This window comes from Urocitellus parryii, chromosome 2 (genome assembly GCF_045843805.1).
Source record: "Urocitellus parryii isolate mUroPar1 chromosome 2, mUroPar1.hap1, whole genome shotgun sequence".
Lineage (NCBI taxonomy): Eukaryota > Metazoa > Chordata > Mammalia > Rodentia > Sciuridae > Urocitellus > Urocitellus parryii.
The window spans coordinates 94,105,664-94,131,561 of record NC_135532.1 but is presented as its reverse complement, the minus strand read 5'-3'; the positions used below and the strand labels follow the sequence as shown (position 1 = coordinate 94,131,561).

The window sequence follows — 25,898 nt, the reverse complement described above, 5'->3', positions numbered from 1 at the left end:
GAAAACTAGCATTAAGCTGGGTACATGCTGTAATCCCAGAAACACAAGTGACTAAGGCAGGAGATCACAAGTTCAAGACCAACCTGAGAAACTCAGTGAGACCCGATCTCAAAATAAAAAATTTTAAAAAGCTGAAGATATAGCTCAGTGGTAGATCACTTCTGGTTCAATCCCTATTACAAAGAAAAAAAAAAAAAAAAAAAAGAAGAGAAAATTAGCATCAAGACCCAGCATAACCAATGTGATTCTACAGCATGTACAATCAGAAAAATGAGAAATTATACCCCATTTATGTATCAAAGGGCATAAATGCATTCTACTGTCATGTACAACTAATCAAAACAAATTAAAAAAATTTTTTTAATTTTAAAAAGACCCAGCTTTTCTCTCTGCTTCCAGATCATCATGTGAGTCCCTTCCCTCCACCATATTTTCTGCCTTATCTCAAGCCCCAAGGAATGGAGCCAGGTGTCTGTGGACTGAGACCTCTGAAACTGTGAGCCCCGAAATAAAATTTTCCCCCTCTAAAATTGTTCTTGTCAGGTATGTTAGTCACAGCAACAAAAAATAGCTGACTAAAACAGAAATTGGTGCCGAGAAGTGGGGTCTTTGCTGTGACTAACCTTATCATGTGGTTCAGAAGCTTTTGGAGTTATTTGGAATTTGTAGGAGGAATTTTGAGATGTTCCAGCAGTGAAAGCTGGAAATGCTTTAGGTTGTTATAAATGAAGCTTAATGAGCCATTCTGGTGGGAGTTCAGAAGACCAGAATACTGATAGGTCTGTGCACAGTAAAGACAGGGCTCATGAAGTCTCAGGGGAGGAGGACTCTACTAGAACTTGGACTAGAGGCCATTCATGTTCTGTTCTGGCTAAGAAGTTGTCCTGAGACTTTCTGTGAGGCTGAATTGAAAGGTGATCTGGCAGAAGAAATTTCTAGACAGCATAGCATTCAGAAGGTGGCATGGATACTGCTGGTGGCTTTTACCAAAGTTTATTTGATATGAACTTGAAAGGTGGGAGTAAGACAGGGGTGAAAGAAGTTGCACTTCTTAAAGACATTAGAACCACTAAAAAGAATGCTAAAGACTTTGCCCAGAGACATAAGGAAAATAGCTTGAAGACATCTCAGGAATTGGCAAGACCACACTCAGACTCAAGGGGCCCCCTTCTTGCACAAAGAGGTCTAGGAAGTTTTTTCAATGTGCTCAGCCACCCAGGCACTCAGAAGCTGCTATAGCCAGGGTCCCTGGAAGCTTGTCTGCTGCTTGAGATGGCAGCAGACCTTGGCATCAATAGTGGTGCTGATTCTGCAGGAATGTAGAATGCTGGAGTTAGGGAGTCATGGAGGCTGCCACCAAGATTTCAAAGGAATGCCTAGGAGGCCAAGCAAAGTGCCTCAGGGTTGGAGACCTGTGGGCAGCCCCTGAGAGGGCCATGGATGGAGATGTGAGGAAGAAGCCAAAGCTGCAGTGAAGACCCTCAAAGATTAAGAAATTCCAGTAATATGGGACATCAGCTGAGGAAAGCTGCAGAAATTGAGCAGAGGCAAGCCAACAGAGAGGCTGTGTGGACTGCAACCAGTAAGGATACAGAGGCAAAGCTATACAAGTCCTTTGGAGAGAACATCACAATGCGGTATGTTCCAGATGCCAGACACAGAACTACAAAACTTGTTTGCCCAGCTGGACTTCGGTCTTGCTTTGGTCCCATCCCTTCTTTATATGCCACCATTTTTCTGAATGGAAATGTTTACTCTGGATCTTTTTATGTTAGATACTTGTAAACTGCTTTTGATGTTTATAGGAGCTCACAATTTGAGTTTGCCTTGAGTCTCAAAGGAAACTTTATTTTCATTTTTTTTAATATTTATGTTTTAGTTTTTCAGCGGACACAACATCTTTGTTTGTATGTGGTGCTGAGGATCGAACCTGGGACACACGCATGCCAGGCGAGCGCGCTACCGCTTGAGCCACATCCCCAGCCCTCAAAGGAAACTTTAGACTTGAACTTTTGGGCAATGATTGAACTGTTGAGACTATGGGGACTCTTAGAAATGAACTAAATGTATTTTGCATTGTGAGATAAGCATGAGCTTTTGGGGGTTGGGGCATAATGTTATGGTTTAGACATGAGATGTCCCCCAAAAGCTTATGGTGAGACAATGCAAGAAAATTTAGAGGTGAAATGATTGGGATATGACACCCTTAACCCAATTAGTCCCCTGATAGGGATTAACTAAGTGGTAACTGAAAGCACGCAGGGTATAGCTGGAGGAGGTGGGCACTAGGGATTTGCCTGTGGGATATATATTTTGCATCTGGCAAGTGGAATCTCTCTGTGCTTCCTGATCATCATGAGTCACCTCCCTCTGCCACACTCTTCCACCCTGATACCTCAAGGTACCTCAAGGTACCTTGAAACCTCAAGCAAACCGAGCCAGCTGTCTATAGACTGAGACCTCTGAAAACATGAGACCCCAAATAAACTTTTCGTCCTTCAAAAAAAAAAAAAAAACTGGCTTTTTTTCTTGTTGGCTTTGTGTATTTTAAAGCAAGCCACTATACACCACTTCAGGTTTGTTTGTTCAGGGGTCAACTCCCTCACAGGGATGTTGGAAGGATGAAGTAAAGTATGCATACATAGAAGTGTTTTATGAAGTATAACAAACATATGCAGAGTTAACTTTCCATGGTAAGACAAACACTTTTCATTTCGCTTTAATGTAACTAATGTTAACTTGTCAATGCTGCTATAAAACCATAAGCCACTGCTAGTACCTACAATGTGCCTGTGCTGGCTGAAATTTTCCATATTCTTATTGGCTCCAGACTATATAACTACTTTTTTTTAATTGTTTTTAGATGTTGATGAACCTTTATTTTATTCATTTATTTTATGTGCTGCTGAAAATCGAACCCAGTGCCTCCACATGCTAGGCAAGCGCGGTACCACTGAGCCACAGCCCAGCCCCCTATAACTACTTTTTGATATCTCAACACTGCTCTCAAAATATCTTCAATTTTTAACAGCTATTGCCAAATTAAAGTGCCTACGCTTTCCTCAGTTTTCCCTTTTATCTCATACCAATTTTTACCTTAACCTAACTATAGTTATTCTTAATGTTTTCCTTTTATATAATTTGCTATGTTTCTCACTTACACAAAAGAATAACTGCATTATGTAGACTTCAGTGAACTACCTAACACCCAGCTTCAGGAGGATTTCTATGTGGTCTGATAAACTATGAAAATTAAATGAGAGTAATTTAGATGATATCCTCTTATTTTCCCACTAAGAACCAGGTGGGTAAACCAGATGCAGTGGCACATGTCCATAATCCAACTACTCAGGAGGCTGAGGCAGGAAGATCATGAGTTGGAGGACAAACTAAGCAACTGAGTGAGAACCTATCTCAAAAAAAAAAAAAAAAAAACCACCACAATCAGCATAATGCTGTGCCTTCTTGATAAATAACTTAAAACACAGTTTCCTGACAAAAAATTAATACATCAGTTTCAGGATTAGTACAGCATTAGACTGAGTAGAAAACTGGTAAATATTTTCATAGTTATTGAACTCAAATTCACAAATAGTTCAGTCAAATAAACATATTTCCTGCATACACTGACACAACGAGTTCGGCTGTCTTCAAAACCCAGTCAGCAAAAGTCACAATACCTTCATGCTAAATTAATTTTTCATTCCCAGGCAGGTAGTATGCTGGCAGTAGTTATGGGGAGACCTGGTGGCCAAAACTGACTCGTTACTTCTTAATACATGAGGACAAAGTACTCAGAACAGTAAATGAGCAATGAAAAATCTAGATAATATCAATAAAAAATTTACCACATTCTTTCCCAAATAAAACTTTTGCAAGACCCAAAGAGAACAAGTAATAGCCCCCAGCCTGAAAACCATGACCATATGAAATAAGCAACACATTTTCACAGCCAAGTGTTGCCTTTAGCAACCTGGAAATACAAAGCTGGAGGCACTGCTTCAGCATGGATAAGATGCAGCCAAAAAGTCAGAACACTCATTGTAACACCAGCTCCACATGGAATGATTTCATGTCATTTTATAAGCAGAGGTCATTCGTTTTTTGACTCAACATTTGCCAATTAGCAACGGTATGCCAGAAATGGTTAGGTGCTAGGATATCAAGATAAACAAGGGCTGATGATATGGTTCAGTGGTAGAGCATTTTCCTAGTACATATGAGGATCTGGGTTAGATCCCAGCACCACACACACACACACACACACTCACATACACACAAACAAGATCCTGCCCTCAAGTAGATTACAATCTAGGCACGTACAGCACACAAAAATACCAAAACTTAACAGTATAGTATAATTATGAAAGAAGCTTACAGACAAACTGCAATGTCATGAGAGAGATTCTGCTGGACCCAGGAGGAACCAAAGGTTTTCATTAGGAGAAGATGTGATCTTGGGGATGAAGCATAATAGTAGAGTATTTGCCTAGCATGCCTGAAGCAATTGGTACAGTCCCAGCACCACAAGAAAAAAATTTTTAAAAAAATTTTTTTAGGGCTGGGGATGTGGCTCAAGCGGTAGCGCGCTCACCTGGCATGCGTGCGGCCCGGGTTCGATCCTCAGCACCACATACAAAGATGTTGTGTCTGCCAAAACTAAAAACTAAATATTAAAAAAATTATCTAAAAAAAAAAAAAAGTTAAAAAAAAAATTTTTTAAAGAGAGAGAGCAAGAACAAGGAAGGAAGAGAGAAGGTAATGTCTGAACTCTTGGTTTGAGCCATAAAGTCTTGAATGAGAAGAAAAATTATTAGAAGGAATATCCTGAGCATGCTGAGACCTTCAGGGAGTTATAAAATTGTTATTAGAACTGAGCCTCATATGCCAGAAAAACTGTGGCAGAGAAGAAACTAGAAGATACAGGAGGGACCAGACCATAAAGGGTCTTGTAAGATGTTCAAGCAGAGCCATACCAGAGTATAGATACAATTTCAAGGCCAAAGGAATATTATTTACTTTTGGGGGGGTGGGTGGGGGTGGGCATGTGCTGGGATTAAACCCAGGACTTTACATATGCTAGGCAAGCACTCTACCACTGAGCTACATCCCTAGCTCCTTATTTACTCTTATTTGAAATTAAAGGCCACCCTGAATAAAGGGGGAACTTAACTAGGGCAAGACTCTAAGGGATTTAGAGGCCAGTCGGTTTGGTGCGGTGCGGTACTGAAGATTGCTCTACCACTGAGTTACACCCCCATCCCTTATTATTTTTTATTTTGAAGAGTATCACTAAGTTGCAGAGGCTGACCTTGAACTTGCAATCTTCCTGCCTCAGCCACCCAAGTAGCTGGGATTACAGGTGTGAGCAATGTACCCAACAGGGCCCAATTATTTCAAATCACTTCTGGGCTCTATTTAATTTTCCTCTTCAATATTAGTAGACTCCTCCCCCCAACACACACACACACACACACACACACACACACAGAAAAAATAAAACAGAACAATTCTATAACCAAGCCTGTGAACCAAGCCTGTGAACCTTCTGTTCATCAAAAACATGACTGAACAGAATCCTAGGTTCTAGCAAAGTAGCCCCAATTAGAAAAAAGATGACAAATCTCTCCTGCATCTGGAGCCTTCTAGACAAAAAGACCAAAGTCAGGTCCCTGATGCCAGCAGGAAAAAAAGCTAGAGAAACATCCTGATCAGGGACCACAGAGAACACAATGCTGCCTGCCACACTCCAGTGCTCTGTCAATGGAAATGCCCACTGTTCCCAATCAAGGACATGTCAAATAGTACCTCCTGGCTTACCACAGAAACTGCCAGGAAAAAAAAGTACCAGTGCCAAGAATGACCTTGGACTTTATAGTGTGGACTCCTGCTTACCAGTACTAGATAAAGACTACCTTAATAATTTCCCTCCCTTAGTGCCAGCAGATGCACACTGCACAGCTACCTTCCTCATCAAACAAGAAAATTGGGCTCCTCACCCCTACAGAGCACCTAGTCACATTCCTACCACTAATACTGCATAATAATACATACTAACTTCCACTAACAGCCAGCACTGACCACCCAGGAAGCAAAAGGTCCTCATCTCCAGTCCTCTCTACAACTTGCAATTCTATAGCCTCATTTTTACAGATGAAGTAAAATATAAAAACAAAGCTCCGAGAGGTTAAGAGTTTACTCAGGGTCAAAAAGTCAGCAAGAAACAAAGGTGGGAAGTCTCCAAAGACTACTACACTAGGCAACTTTCAGAATTTTTCTAAAGAAAGCAAAATCTCTTTCCAAGATTTTCTGAAGTTGATCCATTTAACTAAGTAGCCAAAACCATTTAAGTAATCATCTTGCCTTCAAAGCAACATATGATCCAGGTTTTTTTAAATATTTAATTTTTAGCTGTAGTTGGACACAATACCTTTATTTTATTTATTTATTTTTATGTGATGCTGAGGATCAAACCCAGAGCCTCGCATGTGCTAGGCGAGCTCTCTACACAGCTAAGATACAACTCCAGCCCCCAGGTTTTTTTTTTTTGTTTTTTTTTTTTTTAATATTTATTTTTTAGTTCTCGGCGGACACAACATCTTTGTATGTGGTTCTGAGGATCGAACCCGGGCCGCACGCATACCAGGCGAGCGCGCTACCACTTGAGCCACATCCCCAGCCCCCCCCAGGTTTTTTTAAACAAGTGAATATTCCAGATGAAAAATGAGGACTAGCTCAAATAATTTACTATGATTTAAGTGTCTTGATTTTAAATTTCTTCATTTATTTTTGGTCAAGATATATATGCAGAGCTGGGCGCTGTGACACACACCTATAATCAATCACAGCAGCTGGGGGAGACAGCCCTGAGGCAAGAGGATTGGGAGTTCAAAGCCAGCCTCAGCAAAAGTAAGGCACTGAGCAATTTAGTGAGACCCTGTCTCTAAATAAAACACAAAATAGGACTGGGAATGGATGTGGCACAGTGGTCGAGAGCCCAAGTTCAGTCCCCAGTACCAAAAACAAAAAGATATATATGTAAAAAGAGAAGAAGAGAGTAAAGGGCAGAACTGTCATTTTACTAGATTAGAATGAAGGTTAACAACTAAAGGAGTCAGGCATGGTGGCACATGCCTATAATCCCAGAGACTCAGGAAGCTGAGGCAGGAAGACTACAAGTTCAAAGCCAGCCTTCAGCAATTTAGCATGGCCCTAAGCCACTTAATGAGACACTGTCACAAAATAAAAAATGAAAAGGGCTCAGCATTTGGCTCAACGGCAAAGTGACACCTGGCTCAATCCCCAGTACTAAAAAAAAACAACAACTAAAGAAAAAAATCATTCAAGTTTATGCAGTAAAAATTAAGAGGCAAGCAACTTCAAAGAGACTGAGTCTTATCTCAGTCTTATTCCTGCTATTACAGGGGACAGTATTCCAAGCATCAGAGACACTCCTAGTCTACATATATTGAAGCAGACATAGGAAGTGAGCTTTCATGCTCCAAAGACTTCAGTGGAGGGCTGGGGGTGTGGCTCAAGTGGTAGCGAGCTCGCCTGGCATGCGTGCGGCCCGGGTTCAATCCTCAGCACCACATACAAACAAAGATGTTGTGTCCGCCGAGAACTAAAAAAAATAAATAAATATTAAAATTCTCACACTCTCTCTAAAAAAAAAAGACTACAGTGGAAAGGAAAGTATGATGGCTTCTTAAGCAACCTGAACATATACACCGTATCTGTAAATCACTGCTCATTTAGCAACATACCAAAACAAAATAATTTTCCTATAGTTTTTCTACAGAAACTTAAATTTAACAGGTATATTAAATAAAATGATATGAAATAATCCCATACCAAGGCTGGGGTTGTGGTAGAGTGCTTGCCTAGTATGTGTGAGGCCCTGGGTTCGGATCCTCAGCACCACAGAAAAATAAATAAAATAAAGGTATTGTGTCCAACAACAACTAAAAAATAATTTAAAAAATAATAATCCCATACCAATGTTAACACACAGTTATAACTATGTTTTCTGCCTGCAAACATGAACAATTGTCACTACTGAAAATTAATACACTATAAAAACTTTTAAGAGGAAATGAAAAGGTACTCCTTTTCATCAAAGGAGATTAAGTAAATTATGACATGTACATATATGAATATGGCATAATAAATTCCACTATTAGGTATAATTATAAGTACACTAATAAAAAATTTAAAAAGAAAAAAAAAGCTTCATGGCCTAGGGATGTAGCACAGTGGCAGAGCACTTGACTTAACATGAACAAGGCTCTGGGTTCAATCCCCACCACCATAAAACAAACAAACAAACAAACAAACAACTGTTCAACAGCTTTACTGACTAAAATTTGATATACCTGAATAAACTTCTTTCTTAAAAGATGTACTACCACCTCTGACACTAACAAAAGGTCAAAAATATCATCACTAAGCCAGGCATGGTGGCATATGTCTGTAGTTTTTGCTACTTGGGAGGTTCAGATGGGATGATCACTTGGGCCACAAGTTGGAGATAGCCTAGGCAACACAGCAAGACTCTGTCTCCACATGCACAACACAAAAAAAATCACCACCGCTGTGAAGATGTCTAACACAGCTCCTAACATAATGCATCAGACATAGGTTTATAAAAGAATAAAAAAACTTATAGAAATTTTTCAAAAGAGAAAAAAAAACTTTTGGAGGGAAATAATTTTTTAAAGCTTAAGGAAAAATCAATCCCTAGAATAGAACTGTCAATACAAGTACAAATAGAATTACCTCACATCTCAACTTAAAATTTATATTAACCTCCAATTAGGCAGTACATCCCAAACTCTAAATTCAGAAAGCACAATGAGTCTGATACTGTTTTTCCTCATGAAAGTTTCTCTTTAATATCATATCTACAGACAACACACCAACTTTTGCTTGAATAATACATACAGAGCTCTGGTGCACAATTGCAGGCCTCAGAGTCGGAGTTTGCAACCTGTCTTTCAATGTCACAGGCCACCAGTGTACAGACCAAAGTCACTGAAGACAGATAACACTTCTAGTGAAGATAATGTCCTGTGAGAGATAGCAGGGGTGCTGAAATGACAGTCACTAAGATTATTTTTTAATATTTATATTTTAGCTTTAGGTGGACACAATATCTTCATTTTACTTTTATGTGGTGCTGAGAATCGAACCCAGTGCCTCACGCATGTCAGGTGAGCGTGCTACTACTTGAGCCACATCCCTAGCCCCAAGTCACTAAGATTTAATAGAGCCAATGTAATCACTTCACAGAAATAAGAGAAAATGAAATTTTATGGATTTAGAGATGGAAAGAGCTTTTAATAACATAAACATTTATGGTTTTCACATTCCTCTCTAGGAATTAAACAATGGCACATAAATCAGTGAAATTAATTTAAATTTTAAATTAATTTTAAAAATTAATTTAGATTTATAAGAATTGGACTAACAACCCCTAGAATTTACATATATAATGTCTAAGTTTCTCTACAGTTAAAAACAATACCCACAGTGCTAAAAGGAAAGTATAGGCCAGCATGGTGGCTCATGCTTATAATCCTTGTACCCAGGAAACTGAGGCAGGAGGATTGCAAGTCAGCCTAGACAATTTAGCAAGACCCTGTCTCAAAATAAAAAAATAAAGAGGACTGGAAATGTAGTTTGGTGGTAAAGCACCCCGGGTTCAATCCCCAGTACAAAAAACAAAAAAAAAAAAAAAGAAAGTATGAATCACAATTTAAAACAAAGAAAAAAAAAACGAACAGAGGACAGAGGACAGCATTCTATCAAATACCATAAAGAGGGGTCAGGGACATAATACAGTGGTAGAACAGTTGCCTAGCATGTAGAGGGCACTGGATTTGATTCTCAGCACTGCATATAAATAAATAAAATAAAGATTCATTGACAATAAAATTTAAAAAAATAAAAAATAAAAGTCCACACGGTCTTCTACTCAAGAACAAACTCATCAAGCCTCCAAATACCCTTTTGGTTTCATCCACCTCAAAGTCCAGAAATCAATGTAGTCAGTCACATTGGCTGGCAAGCGACGAGAATTCTAACAGATCTGAGTCACCCACTCCCCCGCAGGAAGAGGTTATCCTCTATCAGGAAGCCCACTCTGCAAATTCCCTTGTTCATCTCCCAGATTGCCACGACCATGACCCACCATGAAGCTTATTTTTCCAACCTCAGCAGCCTACCAACCCTCCTCGGCACTGCCCAAATCACAACTCCCACCGGCTTCACCTTAATCCCAAGCAGCCAACAGTACTCACATGGGTGTTACTACTCCTATGTCGAGTTCTCTGCTTGAGAAACCACTCTTTATCCCGGTGCATTTGGGTCATGGAGGACCAGCTCTTTGCTCAACTCTCCTTTCTGTGCCCAGCTGAGCTCGTGCCTTTCCAAGAACTAGTCATCAGTAAACCCCGAGGAGCTAAACTCCCCATGCCTCTTCTACCCCACTCCGACCCCAGTCTGCCAAATTTCCAGACTTCGGGAGGAGAGGCATTCCTATTAGCTTCAGGGACCATGCACACTGATGCCCCTCAAATTCCAAACACAACCCACCCCCTATCCACCCCGCAATGATCAGCCTCCGAGGCGCCAGTATCGAGCGCCAAGAGCACACAACCCGTACAGTTGAGTCTCGGTAGCTCTATCATCCTATTGCCAGACTTCAAAATCCCCAAATATCAACTCAACAAGGCCCCGAGCCGAGACCAAGACCCCCATCGAACCTCCAGCCATTGGAAGTTTCCCAGGTCGAACCCAATGCCCCAAAGGCCAAGGCCACTAGGACCATTTCGGTGCCCCAGGCCTCTGCATGCCAGGGGCCCGGGCCGCGTCTCCACTCCGTCCCCATTGTTGCGGGTCCCAGCGGCCCGGCGGGGAGCCGGGGACCAGCACCGGCTCTCACCTCCCGTGCCTCGGATCCGGGCCGCACCGGACCGGGCAAGGCCTAAGGACCTCACGTTCCGCCGCACCCGCCTGGACGGGGTTTACAGCAGCCGGGACGGGGGCAGTAGCAGAGCCGGGAAGCAGCCGGCCAGGCCCGGGCGCCGCTGGCTGGCTCTGGCCGAGCGTCGGTCTTCTCCCGCGGCGGCGCTCGCAGCCTCCGCTCGCGGTCCGCGCCACAAAGCGTCCCCCTCCCGGCCCGCGCGCCCGCCCACCCGGACGGGAACATGCGCCGCCGACAGAAAAGTTCCGCTGTGAGCAGACCAGAGACCGTTCTTCCTCTGAGAAGGGTATATAGAGATTCTTTCCTGAATAAAGCCGTTTATCTACTGCTAAGGACCGTTTCAGGAGTGAATGTGGTACAGAAATACCAGGCAGATTCCGGCTTGGTTGCATGAGTGGGTGCAACGGAATAGGTTTGCACCCGCCAACCACCAACAAAGTGCACTGATCGCTTGCTTAATGCCTCAATTGAGCCTCGGTTCCTCCTCATTCCTCAGTTGGGGATAGACTCAGAGGTTTATGAAGAATGATGGGATGATGCAAGTGCCAGGAGCAGAGATATGGGGCTCCACATTGGGATATAGTCAGTGCTAATGCTGCCAACGACGATTGCTTCTCTACTACTCTCCCCTCCAACAGAGGTTGCTCTCAACCTCCAAAGTTGATGAGCACCACGCAACTGTCATTTTTTTCCCTTTACCCGAACCTGCCGTTCCGTGTTCTGTTGGCTGAAGCTGCCTTCAGAATTACCTGGAAGAGAAGGAGAGGCAAGAAGGGTCTTTCTTAATCACGGACACACAAATGGAGATTAAGGATGATGCAAGATTTCCTCCCTAAAATTAGAAATTTCAGCGCCCTTGGGCTTGAGTTACCGATAGAAGTATATTGTTATCATACCTCTCCACTCTAGCCCCAGATTCTCTTTCTCCTCTCCCAAGAAGTGAATACTGGTGAAATGACGAAAAAGGAAAAAAATACTTAAGTGGATTTTTTCTTTGAGGTTTTTATCCCTCACGAAATTAAGAATATAAAAATTCCCTTCTCATCCCCACCTCTCTTCTCTTCTGGGCCTTCATACCTTTGGATACCAGACATGGTTAATTTCGGAGAAAAATTAGGTTATAAAAAATACAAGTGTTTTCCCAAACTATGGGAATTTAAATCTACAGAAAGTGCTCCTAAAGCATCACAGCTTTCACACGTTCTCAAATTTTCCGTTCTCACTTAAGTGAGATTAACTTAATTCTGAGATTGGGAGATTTTACTTTGATACCCTTCTCTCTTGTCTCAAACGACTTTCCAGAAAGGCTCTGATATCAGTTACTTGCACCTGAATGAAATTTTATCACTACCACACACTTAGACACCTGGATTTATTAAAATTTCAAATTTTAATAAATGCCGAAAAGAAACTGAAACAGAGAATGGTATAACACAGACACCATAGGGAGAAGGAATGCATTGGATAAGAATATCCCAAGGAGGTGAACTTGAGCCAAGAATATTAGCACTGTGATGGATCTGGGAAGAATCCAAGGCAGAGACACCAGAGGTCAGGGGTAGTAAAAGATGCAGTAAGCCCACTTAGATGCCTACCCTTATAGGGTGGGAAAGCAGTCTCTTGCTCTGCATCTAGATTGTGTGGTTTTGGGGGGAATCACTGACAGGGCTGAACCTGGGGAGGGTGTGAAGAGGCTATGGATCAATTGTCCTAAGGAATAAGCACAGATATTGTAACTGATAAATAAATTATCATGTACATTTGACAAGTCATGCAGCATAGAAACAATTGAAAAAATTCCTACAGAAAATAATTCCATTCCATTTCCTCTGAGAAGTCCCCTATGATCTTTATCCAATTTACAGCAGTTGCTCAATGCTGGATACAGTGGTGTGCACCTATAGTCAAGGCTGAAGCAGGAGAATCCTAAGTTCCAACCTAGGAAACATAGTGGACACTGTGACAGAAAGAAGCAAAGAATTTAAGAGAAACTACCCATCACATCACCCTATTTTATCTGCAGAGCACTTGATGCTATCTGATATTTTCTTTATCTGTTTATTATCTCTCTCCCCTAATGAGATTGTGAAGTTCAGGAAAAGAAGAATTTATCCATCTTTCAGGTTCCTCAACACCTAGAACAGTTACAGAAGAGCTCCATAAGTATCCTTTTTTAATTATTTTTTAAAAACATGACAATAGTGGAATGCATTATACTCATTATTACCCATATACAGCACAATTTTTCGTAACTCTATATATAAAGTATGTTCATGCCAAATTATGCCATTATACATGTACTCTTTTTTGCATTACAATTCTTAATACACATATATACCACAATTTTTCATATCTCTGTTTGTATTCAATAAGTATCCTTAATAAATATAAATTTATCTTGGCCCAATCATTGAGAGGTCTGTGAAATGTTATAAATGAAAGGGAAGAGTAGGTGATCCCTTGGAGCTTTTAGCATGACTGACAGACCCTACTTGGATTGTAATACCCTAAGTGAGGTCATTTCTCCAAGGTTAGTACAAATCATGTGCCATGGGAAAATGGAGGGCCTCCTTGGCACAAGTTTGGGGTGCACAGTGCAATGGAAGAAGACTTGCTGAAGAAGGTCCTTTAAGTATGAAGAGGACTTGAACAGAGGACAACATGAGAAAAGGTATAGCTATAGGAAAAATAAGTAGTTTTGGCTGGATTTTCAGGTTTGGCTGAGAAAACTGGGATGTGCCAGGTGGGTCCCACCAGCTCTCAGTAGCCACTCCAAGGTCACTTTAGCAGCAAAGTGTTGGTTTTCATAATAAGATATTCAACAAACTAGGAAATAAGGGAAATTCTTTAATATACAAAAGGTGTTCATATAAAATCAACGTCATACGCAATGGCAAAATACTAAAACCTTTTTCTCCTTAAGACCAGAAATAAGACAAGGATGCCTTTTCACCACTGCTTTTGAACATGGTAGTGCAAGGCTTAATCAGAGCAATTAGGCAATAAGAAATCCAAATTAAAAAGGCAGTTAGATTATCTGTTTTCAGATGACATGATCTTTTATGTATAAAGCTCTAAAGATGTTTCAAAAGCTCTTAGAACTAATAAATTCAGCACTTGCAGGATTCAAAATCACACACAAAAATCAGTAGGGTTTCTTTACATTAAAAATGAGGGCTGGGACTCAATTGTAGAGCTTCACCGGATACAATTCCCAGTAAGGTTGATCTGAGAATTAGTTTTGGATCATGGTGCATGTCATCCAGATATGAAGAAGCAAGTAAAAAATGCATTTATTCTTGCATGCAATGTGTCACTAGAATGTGAAAAAAACAGATGGGCTGGGGATGTGGCTCAAGCGGTAGCGCACTCACCTGGCATGCGTGCTGCCTGGGTTCAATCCTCAGCACCACATACAAACAAAGATGTGGTGTCCGCCGAAAACTAAAAAATTCTCTTTTTTTTTTTAAAAAAAGAAAGTCCTCCAGTAAGTTCCTGTTACCATTCTTTCCTTTTATAAATACAGCATCACTTTATGAGCTTTGGGTTACATTGATTTACAATACCTGACACTTATTTAATAGATAGCTTATTATATTTTACCTGGCTCTTTTGTATATTTGATTTTATGTGTGATAAACAACTTAGATTACTGTGCTAGCTCAGATCTGAATATATAATGAAGTACTCTTGTCTGAAAAGGTGGAGATTGTTAGCATCAATTCTTTAAAATACTTGTTTGGGGCTTTGAATGTCACTGTTTTATATAGATTTTTTTTTTGTTCTTTTTAGTTGTACATGACAGTATAATGTATTTTGACATATTATACATACATGGAGTATAACTTCCCATTCTTGTAAGTTGTACATGACATGGAGTTACACTGGTTATATTCATCTATGAACATAGGAAAGTTATGTCCTATTCATTCTACTGTCTTTCCTATTCCCTTCCCTCTCCCTTCCCTTCATTCCCCTTACATAGGTATTAAAGTAATATCTTTCTTGTTCCAAATTCTAGAATTAAATCTATTATTCTTTTCAATTGTTATTAGGTTCCTTTTGGTTAACTTCTTTTCATGGGTCCAAGAGATTAAAATATGGCAGGTATATTAATCTATCTTTTTTTTAATTTTTTTTTTAATATTTATTTTTTAATTCTCGGCGGACACAACATCTTTGTTGGTATGTGGTGCTGAGGATCGAACCCGGGCCAAACGCATGCCAGGCGAGCGCACTACCGCTTGAGCCACATTCCCAGCCCATTAATCTATCTTTGATCTATTTGTACATTTAGGTTTCCCTTAGTTGAAAACCTATAATTTTATAGTCATTTTTTTCCACTTGAAATGTTGTCAATATCTTTCCAAGTCAATAATTACGCTTTCAGCTATCTTAAATGGCATTTCATTATACAGTTATACTTCAATTTATTTTGAAAATGAATATAAATCAACTAAATAATATAATCCTATTTATAATATAAATATTGTTTGTAAATAATATAATTCTATTTTTAACTTTTTTTGATTATAAACAAAGATCTCCTTTTTTAACCTTATGCCTTATTCTATAGTATAGGACTTTTAAAATGGGCATACCATGCATATTGCTGGACCTTTTCCATGTAAAATGTTTAAATTATTCAATATATTAAATGTAGAAAAAGGAGAGGAAATAATATAATAAACACCTTTGTACCCTTTACCTACCTTTAATAAATAGCAACATTTTGCCAAAAAAAGGAAAAAAATTAGGGCAGTGTTATGGCTCAATGGTAGAGTGTTCGCCTGGAATGAGTGAGGCACTGGATTTGATCCTTAACACAACATAAAAATAAAAGTATTGTGTCCATCCACAACTAAAAAAATACTTTTTAATAAATGAATAGTTCAGGGCTGAGATTGTAGCTCAGTGGCAGAGCGCTTCCCTTGCGAGTATGAGGCACTGGGTTTGATCCTCAGCACCATGTGAAAATAAATAAATAAAATAAAAGTATCGTGTCCATCTACAACTAAAAAATTTTTTTTAAAAAAATGAACAGTTCAGCTGGGCATGGTGGCTCATGCCTGTAATCCCAACAGCTTGAGAAGCCGAGATAGGAGGATCATGAGTTCAGAGTCAACCTCAGCAATGGTGAGGCTCTAAATAAGTAACTCAGTGAGATCCTGTCTCTAAATAAAATACAAAATAGGGCTGGGGATGTTGCTCAGGTTGAGTACCCACCCCTGAGTTCAATCCCCAGTTCCAAAAAAAAAAAAAAAAAAAAAGAACTTCAATGCTGGATGCAGTGGCACATGCCTGTAATCCCAACTGAGGCAGGAGGATCACAAATTCAAAGCCAGCTTCAGCAACTTACCAAGACCCTAATCAACTCAGAGACCCTGTCTCTAAATAAAACATATATTTTTTTTAAAAAGGGTTGGGATGTGGCTCAGTGCTTAAGCACCCTGTGTTCAATCCCCGGTACCTCTCCAAAAAAAAGTTCAAAAAAGATATTAAACTCAGTGCAATGGAAAATGCCTGCAATCCCAGAAACTTGGGAGGCTGGGGCAGGAATTCAAGGACAACCTCAGTAATTCAGGCCCTAAGAAATTTAGTGAGACTTTGTCTCAAAGTAAAAAATAAAAAGGGCTTAGGGTCTGGGGTTGTGGCTCAGTGGTAGAGAGTTGTCTTGCATGTGTGAGGCACTGGGTTCGTTTCTCAGCACCACACATTAATAAATAAATTGAATTAAAGTTCATTGATAACTAAATAAAATAAAAATAAATAAAAAGGGCTTGGAATATAGCTCAATGTTAAAGCACCTCTGAATATAATCCCCAGTACTGAAAGAAAGAAATTAAGGAAACAATTCCGCTGGGCACGGTGGTGCATGCCTATAATCCCAGTGGCTCAGGAAGCTGAGGCAGGAGGATCACAAGTTCAAAGCTAGCCTCAGCAACCGAGGCGCTAAGCAACTCAGTGAGACTCTGTCTCTAAATAAAATGCAGTATAGGGATAGGGATGTGACTCAGAGGTTGAGTGCCCCTGAGTTCAGTCGCTAATACATCCCCCAAACAAAATTCCATTTGGGGCTGGGGATGTGGCTCAAGCGGTAGCGCGCTCGCCTGGCATGCGTGTGGCCCAGGTTCGATCCTCAGCACCACATACAAACAAAGATGTTGTGTCCACCAAAAACTAAGAAATAAATATTAAAAAAAAAAAGAGTTACAAAATTATATTTGTACCTGCATCAAAAAGAACAAAAGTTGGGCTGGGGATGTGGCTCAAGCGGTAGCACGCTTGCCTGGCATGCGTGCGGCCCGGGTTCGATCCTCAGCACCACATACCAACAAAGATGTTGTGTCCGCCGAGAACTAAAAAATAAATATTAAAAAATTCTCTCTCTCTCTCTCTCTCTCTCTCTCTCTCTCTCTCTCTCTCTCCTCTCTCACTCTCTCTTTAAAAAAAAAAAAAGAACAAAAGTTTAAAATAAACTTTATTAAGGAGACAAAAGACTTGTATATTGACAACTATAAAATATTGCTGAAATAAGACATGAATAAATACAAAGATGTCTTGTGCTCATAGACTGGAAGACTTAATACTGTTAAGGTGGTCAATACTGCTGGGTGTGGTGGTACAGACCTATAATCCCAGCTACTCAGGAGGCTGAGACAGGAGGATCACCAGCCTCAGCAATTTAGGCATGCTGGCCAAGTGATTTTTGAGTGCTAAAATTACTCAATGGGGAAAGGACAATCTTTTCAACCAGTGGTACAGGAAAAACAGGATATTGAAAGTAAAAGAATGCATTTGGTCTGAATGGTGATACACACCTGTAATTTCAGCTAGCGGGGAGGCTGAGGAAAAAGGACTAGCCTCAGCAACTTCGCAAGACCCTGTCTGAAAAAATAAAAATGGCTTGGGATGTAGCTCAGTGGTAGAACACTTGCCATATGGAAGAAGTGGGTTACAGACCCAGTGCTGTTTAAAAAAAAAGAATGCAAATCATATGTCATTGGGATTGATATTTAGAATATGTACAACTATAGCAATAAAAATAAACACAATTCAGGCTGGGGTTGTGGCTCAGCAATAGAGCGCTAGTCTAGCAAGGGCGGGACCCAGGTTCAATCCTCAGCATCACATAAAAAAAAAAATAAAGGCATTGTGTTAAAAAAAAGAAAGAAACACAATTCAAATTACTTTACACCATATAAAAGATTACTTTTTAAAAATTTTAGTACCAGGGATTGAATCCAGAGGCAAAACCACTGAACTACATCCCTAACCCTTTTCATTTTGAAACAGAGTCTTGTTAAGTTGCTTAGGGCCTCCCTAAGTTGCAGAGGCTGGCTTTGAACTTGTGAAATTAACTTAAAGAACTAAATGTTAGATTTAAAACTAGAAAACTCTTAGGAGGAAAAAAAGCGAAAAGCTTCATTGCATTGGATTTAGCAATGATTTCTTAGTTGTCACTACAAAAGCACAAGCAACAAAGAAAAAAATATAAACCAACTTCAGAAACACAAGTATCATGTTTTCTCTCACATGTGGAATCTAGAAACAAACAAACATTAAAAACTACATGAAACTAGAAGGGGAAAGGTACTAGGAAGATGAGGGAAGGGATGGCAAGAGAAGGTAGTAGGGAGGGTGGATAAAATCAAAGTACATTATATGCTTGTATGGAAATGTCATAAATAAATAAAAGAGATTGATTTGGCTGGGCATGGTGGTTACCAGGTACACATTACTGCTTTTTTTTTTTTTTTTTTGATAAGGGAAACAGGAATGGTCCCCACTTATGGGGCTCTAAGGTCTGGAGAGAACCCAGGGTTTTGTTTTTGTTTTTGTTTTAAGAGTTCAAAGTGTTTTTTTTTTTAATTTTTAAAATCTGTTCTAATTAGTTACACATGACAGTAGAATAACTTCTCATTCTTCTGATTGTACAAGATGTAGAGTTACACAGGTCATGTAGAGAACCTAGGGTTTTTAGGAGTTTCCTTAATTTCTTTCAATCAATGCAATTTTTCCTCAAGGAGAAAGGAAGTCAGCAATTCTCATATTCTGTGTGATCTTTTTTTGAATTATTTTTTTCTAGTTATAGATGGACATAATGTATTTATCTTTATGTGGTGCTGAGGATCAAACCCAGGGCCTCACGCATGAGAGGCAAGCATTCTACTACTGAGCTATAACCCCAGCCTTTCTGTGTAATCTTATACAAAATTCTCTTAATCTTTATGAGCTAATTATTCATCTATAATATGGGAATAACAAGCTCTTGATGGTAAGAAACAAATGGAAAGATGGTGTTGGGGATGTGGCTCAATGATAAGTCATTTGACTGGCAGTCCTGGGTTCAATCCCAGCCTTACAAAAAAAAAAAAAAAAAAAAAGCAAAGGGAAATGGGAATAATGGCTCAAATGCTCTTTAAAACCATTAAATGTATGTACAGGATTATTTAGAGAAAAAATAGTGTCTATATTTTTTAGTTGTAGATGGACACAATACCTTTATTTATTTTTCTTCATGTGGGGCTGAGAATCAAAACCAGTGGTTCACACATGCCAGGCAAATGCTCTATCACTGAGTCATAACCCCAGCCCCAGTCCAGTCTCTACACTTTCAAGTTAATTCCTCCACCTTTTTTTTTCGGGGGGGGGGTTCTGGGGACTGAACTCAGGGGCATTTGACCACTGAGCCACCTCCCCAGCCCTATTTTGTATTTTATTTGATACAGGGTCTCACTGAGTTGCTAAGCTTGCTGCGCTAAGGCTGGTTTTGAACTCACCATCCTCCTATCTCAGCCTCCCAAGCCACTAGGATTACAGGTGTGCAACACTGCAATGGGCCTACTATCTTTTTCTAGGGAGAATAGGGTCTTTTCTCTGCATAGGTTGGCTGGTATTCCTGAGACTCAGCTGCACTTGTGTAATTGTCTTGGTTATAGCAGTTGTTCTTAGTGGAACTGTATCTGATTGCTCCAGATGGGAGCATGTCAGCCAATCTCAGTAGCCCCAAAGTCTGGTACAGAATTGGATTCAATGAGCATGTATTTTGCCACTGCCCACCCCTGTGCCATAAGGGGATTCCGTTTCATCCAACAGAACCTGGGGATTTATTAAACAAAGACAAAAACCACATAGTCCCTGAGGCTCCTGGGTGAGGCAGGCACATAAACATAATTAAAATACAGCCTTAATCCTGTGAGGACAGAACTATTGGCAGGGTCCTATGAAAAAACATTTTGGCTCAGATACTTGAAGGAGTCTAATCCCCTGATTGGCCACTCCTTGACCATTTCCAGGTCACCCACAGTCATCATCCAAGGTGTTGTTAATTATTGGATGCTCAGAAATGTGTGATTGTCCAATGTGAGATTGGGCCACTTTTCCTGTTGGCTGGTAAACCTATGCCCCTGTAGTGCCCAATTGTCATATTTTCTATTATGCTTCCATAAACCCAAAGTCCAGTTCTTTTTCTGAAATTTCTTTTTTTTTTTTTTAGTTGTAGTTGGAAACAATACCTTTATTTATTTATTTATTTATTTTTATGTGATACCAAGGATTAAACCCAGGGCCTCACATGTGCTAGGCAAGCACTCTACCAATGAGCCACAATCCCAGCCCCTTTTTTTCTGAAATTCTTGACACTTCATTTCATAAATATTGGGCAGATAGTTTTGTCCCTGGAAACAGAATTATACAATTTGGTCCTAAGAACTTACATCCACATCCACTGAGGAAGCAGACCTATATCAGGCATTAGACCAGTAGTAGTTATACCATTTTAAGAGGTAAGAGCACAGTAAATATTCACTGAAGGAGCTGCAGGAGACACCTTTGCGACTTTTTAGCCCATGCTCCCCTTTATAAAACTACCTACCCCCCAGGGGTAAGTAGTTTGTGTTACGTGTCTTAACTACTAATAGCTGATTGGCCCAGAGAGAATACCTGATTAAAAGTAGGCCAAATCAATTGCATATCCAAGGAATTTGGAATCAAATTTCAAAGACACAGAAATCTCTGAAGCATCCAGGCAGAGGAAAATTGAGCTGAGAGCTCCAGAGGGAGGGAGGAAGGGAAGGACTACAGTTCCTGCCTGTGGGGTCTAAAATATACCCCCATCTCTCCTTATAATCAGAGTTCCTAGTTGTACTTAAAAGAGCTTTTGGACTGGTGTGATGGCATATGGATTACATGCCTGTAATCCAAGCACCTTGGGAGTCTAAGGCAGGAGGAATGCAAGTTTGAGACCACTTAGCAATTTAGTGAGGCCCTAAGCAACTTGGGAAGACCTGTCTAAAAATTAATATTTTAATTTTATTTTTGGTATGGGGATAGAAACCAGGGGTGCTTAACCACTGAGCCACATCCACAGCCCTTTAAATTTTTTGTTTTGAGACAGGGTCTCACTAAGTTGCTCAGGGCATTGATAAGTGCTGAGGCTGGCCTCAGACTAGAGATCCTCCTGCCTCAGATTCCCGAGTTCCTGGGATTACAGGTGTGTGCCACCTTGCCCAGATTGAAAATTTTAAAACTTTTAAAAGAGGGCTGGGGATGTAGGCTCAATAGTAGAGCACCCTTGGGTTCAAATCCCAGCATCAAAAAAGAAAAAAACATTTCTTATAAAAACTATTGTCTCATATGTAAGCATATCTATAGTTTAAACACACAGATTTTCTAGGTGTGGTGGTACAATCTAAATTCCATTCTTTTCATTTGCCATGCTTCTGAACATATCATTTAGAATATGTCTTCAAATGCTACACAGAGGGGCTGGGGTATAGCACTCGATTCTCATATGTGAGACCCTGGGTTCGATCCTCAGCACCACATAAAAATAAATAAACAAAATAAAGATATTGTGCCCATGTTTAACTAAAAAATATTTTTAAAAAATGCTACACAGAAAATGTTGTCACCTTTACAAATTACCTTAATGTTTGTAAAGTATATTCTAACACTATGTGATAAACTACATCTGAAGTCTACTGACTATTGTTGCATATTAACTGGGCCTGGTGGCACATGCCTGTAATCCCAGGGGCTCAGGAGGCTGAGGCAGGAGGATCACAAGTTCAAAGCCAGCCTCAGCAAAAGCGAAGCACTAAACAACTCAGTGAGACCCTGTCTCTAAATAAAATACAATATAGGGCTAGGGATGTGGCTCAGAGGTTGAGTTCTCATGAGTTCAATCCTTGGTACCAAAAAAAACAAAACAAAACAACAACAACAACAAAAAAACCTGAACATGGATAATTATAGCAGCTTTATTGATAACTGCCAAAAACTGGAAGCAACCAAGATGTCCTTCAGTATATGAGTGGTTAATAAACCCAAATACATCCAAACTACCCATTCCCCCAAAGAAAGAAAGACCTGTACAAAAAAACTATAGAACATTTAAGAAATAAATAGAGGGGCTGGGGATGTAGCTCAGGCGCATGCACAAGGTCCTGGGTTCAATTCTCAGCACCCCCCCAAAAAAAAAAAAAAGAGAGAGAGAGAGAAGAGAGAAAGAAAGAAATTGAAAAAGACCTCAGAGATAGAAAGACTTCACATTTTCATAGACAGGCAGAATTAACATTGTTAAAAATGGGGTTGGGGATGTGGCTCAAGCGGTAGAGCACTCGCCTAGCGTGCACGCGGCCCGGGTTCGATACTCAGCACCACATATAAACCAAGATGTTGTGTCCGACGAGAACTAAGAAAAAATAAATAAATGTTAAAATTCTCTCTCTCTCTCTGTCCCCCCCCCTCTAAAAAAAATTGTTAAAAATGACCATACTACCAAAAACAACATACATATTCAGTGAAATCCCCAACAAAATACTGATACTGATGATATTCTTCACAGAACTAGAAAAAAACAGTCCTAAAATTCATTTGGATAAACAAAAGACTAAGAAGAACCAAAGCAATTTTAAGCCAAAAAAATAATGCTGGAGGCATCACAATACCTGACTTCAAATTATACTACAGAGCTATAGTAATGAAACTGCCTAATACTGGCATAAAAACACACACATAGACCAATGGTACAGAGTAGAAGATGCAGACAAACCTACACATCTGTAGTCAATTGATCCTTGACAAAGGTACCAAAAAACATACATTGGAGAAAAGACAGCCTATTTATCAAATGGTGCTGGGACAACTGGTTTCCATATGTAGAAGAATAAACCTAGACCCTTATCGCTCACCCTGCATAAAAATCAACTCAAAATGGATCAAAGACTTAGGAATTAGGTCAGAAAACATGCAACTCTTAGAAGAAAATGTAGGGTCAACACTCCAGCATATAGGCACAGGCAAGACTTTCTCAATAGGGCCTCTAAAGCTCAGGAAATAATGCCAAGAGTTAATAAATGGAATGGCATCAACTTAAAAAAGCTTCTGCACAACAAAGGAAACAATTAAGAATGCAAACAGAGAACCTACAGGATGGGAAAAAAATCTTTGCTAGCTACTCTTCTGACAGAAGGTTAATAAATAAAATACATAAAGAACTCAAAAACTTAACACTAAAAAAATCAAATAACCCAAATAATAAATGGTTAAATGAATTAAACAGACAATTCTCATAAGAAGAAATACAAATGGCCAACAAATATATGAAAAGTGTTCAAAATCATTAGCAATTAAATCAAAATTACACTGAGATTTCATTTCACACCACTCAGAATGACAGTCATTGAGAATACAAATAATAATGTTGGAGAGGATGTTGAGAAAAAGGAATATTTTTACACTGTTCGTGGGATTGCAAATCAGTACATCCACTGTGGAAATCAACATGGAGGTTTCTCAAAGGACTAGGCATGGAACCACCATATGACCTAGCTATACCACTTCTTGGTATTTATCCTGAAGAGCTGAAGTCATCTACTATAGTACTACATGCATACCCATGTTTATAGTAGCATAATTCACAATAGCCAAACTACAGAACCAGTTTAGGTGTCCATCAACTGATGAATAAAGAAAATGTAATATATATATATATATATATATATATATATATATATATATATATATATATATATATATATATAACATGCATGCACAATGGAGTTTTATTTAGCCATAAAGAAAAATGAAATTAAGTCATTTGCAGGAAAATGGATGTTACATAAAATATGTTCTGTTAAGTGAAATAAGTCAAACTTAGAAGGTTAAGAATTGTATGTAGGGGCTGGGGATGTGGCTCAGCGGTAGCGCGCTCACCTGGCATAGGTGCGGCCCGGGTTCCATCCTCAGCACCTCATACAAACAAAGATGTTGTGTCCGCCGAAAACTAAAAAATAAATATTAAAAATTCTCTCTCTCCCTCTCTCTTAAAAAAAAGATTAAAAAAAAGAATTGTATGTATTCTCTCATATACAGAAATTAGAGAGGAAAAATGAAAAAAAAATTATGGAGGTAGATCTCATGAAATCAAAGAAAATCAAAGGGAAGAGATCAGTAGAGGAAAGAGACAAAGGGGATGGAGATAATGAGGGAGAGGGAAAGTGCTGGGGTGGATATTGGCCAATTTATATTGTTATATTGTATATTGTGTGCATGTACAAATATGTAACAACAAATCCCAACAGTATATCCAAATATAATGCACCAATAATAATTAAAAGAACTTGTAAAAATGAAATAGGACCCTGTTCCTTGCCCAGCACATGAAACTCAATGAATAAAGGAAAGAATGAACAAATGAGTGACCTGTAGAAGATGCACCCATAATTTTTAAGGAGGTGAGAAAAATTACATTTTGAAAAATTATATCTTCCCATTGTTCCCTCCATCCATTTCTCTTTTCTATTTGTAGCCTATCTTTCACCTCACCATCTACAGGATGTCTTCCCAGATTGTACCCAGCCACCACACCGAAGGTCTGGATCTCCAGACTAGTTCCTCTTTCTCCTCATCTCCTTCTCACCTCCAGAGAAGGAGGCAGACAAGAGGTTCACAAGGAGAGGCATGAGGCCAAGGAGGGAAGATAGGAAAAGGCCTTAGCTTGACTAACTCAAAACTTATACAACATGGAAAGAAAACTAAGAAAGCTGAAAAAATAAAAAAAAAATGGGACGGGGCTGTGACTCAGTGGTAGAGCACGTGTGAGGCACTGGGTTTGATTCTCAGCACCACATAAAAAATAAAGCCAGGCACGGTGGTGTAAGCCCATAATCACAGCGGCTCTGGAGGCTGAGTCAGGAGGATCGAGAGTTCAAAGCCAGCCTTAGCAAAGGTGAGGTGCTTAGCAACTCAGTGAGACCCTGTCTCTAAATAAAATACAAAATATAGCTGGGGATATGGCTCCGTGTTTGAGTGCCCCTGAGTTCAATCCCTAGTACCAATAAATAAATAAATAATAAACAAACAAATAAAATAAAGTCATTGTTTCCATCTACAACTAAAAAAATGAAAAATGTATATGACTGGTTGGAGGAGCAGGGGGCAGATCAGAGGAATGGAAGACAAACCTGTTGAAATTTGTGGGGAATCAGGCCCCCTGCTCCAGCATCCCTAATCCCAGCCCCTAAGAAAGAGGCTAGGATGCTTTCTCTTCCCTCCCCAGGGCCAGTGTCCCAACAACCCAGTGGAGGCATCAGGCTGTTTTAACCCCTCTGGGAATCAGATGCTGTCCTTTGAGGTAGCATCTTTCTCAGGCCACTGAGAGGGTAGGTAGGGGAGTGTAATAGGCCAAGCATTTCCCAGGTGCTGGCTGAATTCTCTCCCTATATGCCCCTTTTATTGGGAAAGAGGAGGCGCTCTATCAGGACTGTCCTTGTAGCTGAGTTAACCTTGGATGTGTTATTGAACTTTTTGGAGCCTTAGCTTACACATCTGTTGATTAGATCATGATGCCTACCTTATAGGATTATTGAGACAATACTTTTTTTATGACACTGGAGATCAAACC

General features: G+C 39.7%; 1 protein-coding gene across 1 annotated transcript in view; it reads right to left on the bottom strand.

Moving 5' to 3' along the window:
• The window catches only part of Rad54l2 (RAD54 like 2), a 119,089-nt gene extending 107,960 nt beyond the window's left edge, over positions 1–11,129 (bottom strand). The window contains exon 1 of the mRNA XM_026384019.2: positions 10,946–11,129. The gene's annotated coding sequence lies outside the window, so the exon portion shown is untranslated. The remainder of the gene's footprint in view (positions 1–10,945) is intronic.
• Between the last annotated feature and the right edge of the window lie 14,769 nt (positions 11,130–25,898).